The following is a 4410-nucleotide window of genomic DNA, read 5'->3' on the forward strand; positions in this document are numbered from 1 at the left end:
GTTTTACAGCAGGTTCCTGTTCTGCTGCACATAAAACACTCAGAATTACAGCATCACAATCATTATACACCATAGACAAAGACAAACAAGCATACCAAATTTCATTCAGGAAGGCAGCATTTGCAAAATAAGACGTCTAAATATGAGCACAACAAAAAGTGTCCAGCAGATGGCAGACAAGATTCTTCTTAAAGGGCTGTAGTTTTGAAATGGACTTTGTTTTGAGGAATGTCATTCCATGCTTTAGTATAAACATAGAAGAAAGACCTCTGACCGTAACAGTTTTTAAAAATTAACACTGTTGTTCAGTGTTTGTCTGACTGCATAAAAATAAACAGAATTTAAATCAGATTTTATGCAGATTTAAGTGTAATGTGTTCTTTATATTAAGTTTCTTTAAATTAGAATCATTTGGAGAAAAAATGGCAATATATCACATTGCTTACAGTATCATGATATATCGTATCATGATGGATATCWAATTCTTGCCAATACACAGTACTATGCATTACACACATAAAATCTGATTAAACTCACTTTATTTGTATGCATTTAGAACACCGAACTACATTTCCATTTCTTCTTACAACAACCATCCATTAAGCCTTAATTAAAAATTATCATGAAATGAAATATCCCAATATTTTAATGTATCAATTTTTTCTTACCCTCCTACTCCATTAATTCAATTCAGATTATCTATATAGCGCCAAGTCACAACAATTGTCGTCTCAGGGCATAACTAATAATRTAACTCTAAAGAAGCCAGCAGACTGTGTTAAATCTGCATTAAACACATTAAAATAAAATAAATTTTAAACTACTGACCTCTGTAAAGCACAATAACTAACATTTAGTGAGATGTAGTTCATCGGTTCCTTTAATCTTCTTATCCTGGCGTAACATTTGTTTTATCTTCCTCTCATCAAGTGAATAAGTGTTCAAACATGTTGACTCGATGAGCAGTTATAAAATCTGTCGCCCGAAGAACAAATTATATGCAAAATCATATCAGAGCGTAGAAAACGCAACTGTTTCGTGTTTAAAACTCTCTTTCAACCCAAACAACCAGATAAAATAAAACATTGAGGCCTGTAAACACAGGAGGTAATTTATTCCCAGTACGGCTGCTGTGAAACAAAACACTGGAACAACTGGAGCAGAATAGAAACTAAATAAATGTTCACGACTCTCAGAACTCCGATGCGTTAATAAACCATTTATAATTTATTTGAAACTCCCTCCGTGTTTACTCCAAACAAAGTTTACCTCACTGACGTGAAACCAGTAGCCTGAAGCAGAGGAAATGAGAAACAATCAGCTGACTGAACTGGTGCAACAATAAAGAGAGCAGGGCGAGGCTCTCAGTAAGATGATAAAGGATAATAAGCACAGGGAAGCTGAAATAACAGACTTAAAAATGGCCTCACCACCCACAACCTACTTTTCTCTAATAGAATGAGAAAATGTTCAAAAAAAAACTTGATCTGTGTCTATCAAGTCGATTTCTTTGGCCATTTTTAAACCAACTTCCTGAAAAAAATATAATAAATCTTTGTTGAATCAGCTGACAGCTCTTTTGTTTCGGTCACGTTGTTTTCCTGCCAAACTCTCCTTTAACTACAGACTTTATTTGAATATTTAAACTCAAAAATGCAAATAAAGTGGGACATATTTTTTACTTTTTGATTGATAGATAAAAACTAATAATTACAACATTTTAACCTTTTATTTTATCTGAAGTAAGAAAGCCAAAATCACTTGTTAAATAGGCAACAATGGTGAGTATTTTAACATTTTTTACCCTCTGGAGGTAAGCTCATTTTGACCACTGATATAATGAAAGTAACATTGTTGTTGATCAGCCTGCTATGATGAACCCGCTCACATTGAGGCGACGCTGAAACCACAGAGACCGCGTAGAACCGAGTCAAGTCGTGGTGAAACTGGACAACAGAAAAACGCCGTTAGAGAACTGATAATCACAAGACGTGAGGATGAGGACGGCTCTATTCCTCAGCAGAAAAACACAACCAGCAGCATGAATAATAAATCAAAATCACCGTCAAACTATAAACAGACTCGCATTCCTACAAAAATAACCCAGTTCACAAAAACACGCACATTCAGACGTGTTAAAAACATGGACACGGGTGATTCATGTTTGAACAGTGACGTACGAAGTTTTATTTTGACACCAGTGAGTAAAAACCTGCACTCGACGCCTAAAATAAACAAATGTGTTGAACACAATCAYTTTACTGTTGGGTCTCACTCATCCAGCTACTCCAGCCACAACTCTATTCTTCAGTCCTCACAGACAACAGCTTCCTTGTGTTTGTGAACAAAGATAAGCATTTTATTACGTTTCAGTAACGTGTTTGCTTCCTTTGTGTTTCTCACTAAAACAAAACTGAAGGCTGAAAATAAATATGCCAGGGAAAAAAATATATTGCAATGACATCATCTTACTCTAAATAAACAAGGTAGATATTAAATACTGCATATAACAGGAAATACCTGAGTAAGACTGGAATAAAAGTATTTCCTTGTGAAAAATGAGGGAGTAGTGAGAAGACTGAAAAATGTCAAAACAATAAAAAAATATTTGTAAAATAAATCTTGTTTTATTTGTGGTTCCTTTGTCAATGAGCAATAACGATTTTATCTGTGAGTGTTAATGCAACTTTTCAAATGCAATTCTGACTTAATACGACTACAACTGATCCATTTTCAGCCTCAGCTTGATTCAAGATGGCCGCCACAGCTAGGCAATCATGGCAAACACAAAAACGGCTTTTCACTCAAGTCAATTTACTAATAATAAGAATAATAATTCAGTTTTTATGTAATCATAAGAACAACAGTGAGAACTGCATTTCACATTTCTTATAACATCATCCATTAAGCTTTAATTAAAAATCGATACAGTATCTGGAAATGAAATATCGCAATATTTCAGTGCATGGATATTTTCTTACACTCCTACTAACAGGTCATGTGAGATAGCCTTACATTACACATAGACCAAAATGGCTGCAACTCCATTTTGTAACATAATCTTAATTTAAACCTGTGGAATGAGGGGCTGTGGGCGACAAGCATTCCTTCAARGAAAACGTGACCATTTAATAGATTAAGGATTTTACAACAATAACGCATCTTACACTTGTTTTTACATTGTAGCATTAATCCAACCTGCTCTAAAGTCACAAACAGGTCTTTATTCTTCTCCTGAATGCAGTGACTGATCATAAAAAGCCACCTCAACAAGAAAAACTGAAATGACAGGTCAGTGTTTGTTTTTAATATTAATTAAATGAATAAATTCAGCTGCTTTCCAGCCCTGTGTGAGACAAAGCAAAGCTGCCGGAAACTGCTAACTTCAGTAGGCCTGAACGAATCAGTTTGATCCAAGAATGTGGTGTTTTTTGGCAGCTTATTCCGGTCCACTGACACGGCTGGGAAAGAAAAGAGGAAGAGAGAGAGAGAGAGACTGGGGAAGGGAAGAGGACTGATGAAGGGAAAAAGGAGACAAACCTACGCCCTTTGCCCACAGTACCTGGTAAATATCTCAATGTTTCATACGAAGTTCAGAACCATAACAAACATCATTCACTTATGTAACTTATTTATATAATCCGTATTATTGTCAATGTAACTTAAATCTCTGAAAAAACACGAGGTTATACTGACTATAATACAAACCACTCCTTAATACACATGATTTTATTAATAATATAAAATAACAACTTTAACAGAGAAATGTAAGGCACTAAATGTTGCTACTGATCGTAAGCTAACACTACCGCACGAATATAAACCGGATTAAGACAGGTCAGTTTTCTAAAGGTTATAAATTTTAGAGATTAAATCGAGTTATATGACCGAAAAAAGTGTAGAAATAAGAAAAGTAGCGGAGCCGCTGAGCAGACAGTCTTTGTTCCGACATAAACAGCAGGGAGGAGGGGAGCTGGCCGGAAAATAAAACGACGYTAGCTTGTTGGAGAAAACCGCGGCTCGCCCGGTTAGAAACTGTTTAACAGATGAGTTTTAGTTGGAATATTCTCACCTGTAAAGTCTGAGTGTTTAAATGTGAGCTCGAACAGTCAGCTGGGACCTCCAGGAAAGCGCAGGACTCCTTTATTTTATTGTTTTCTTTGCTGTTGCTTCGCGGTGCTGAAAACCTGAAGGGGACTTCTGGAAAGTGATGTCACCGCTGGCTTCCTGCTCAGTCAGTCTGACGTCGCGAGGCCACACCCCTTATTGTTCACGTGAGTTGTGCCTCGCCGCTGATTGGTTGGTTCTATGAAAGGCAAATTGAGATCTTGAAGTTTGTTTTAAAAAGTAAAAATAAATGAATAATGCACCTGAAACTAAAATCTAAATATATATGAAACAAAAAAAAAA

At 35.8% G+C, this 4410-nt stretch overlaps 1 protein-coding gene across 1 annotated transcript in view; it reads right to left on the minus strand.

The window, feature by feature from the left end:
• Positions 1–4240, minus strand: part of sdcbp2 (syndecan binding protein (syntenin) 2) — a gene marked incomplete in the record, with an annotated part of 18360 nt that extends 14120 nt beyond the window's left edge. Inside the window, 1 exon segment of the mRNA XM_014009578.1 lies at positions 4073–4240.
• Between the last annotated feature and the right edge of the window lie 170 nt (positions 4241–4410).

Source organism: Austrofundulus limnaeus, unplaced genomic scaffold (genome assembly GCF_001266775.1).
Source record: "Austrofundulus limnaeus strain Quisiro unplaced genomic scaffold, Austrofundulus_limnaeus-1.0 Scaffold2, whole genome shotgun sequence".
Lineage (NCBI taxonomy): Eukaryota > Metazoa > Chordata > Actinopteri > Cyprinodontiformes > Rivulidae > Austrofundulus > Austrofundulus limnaeus.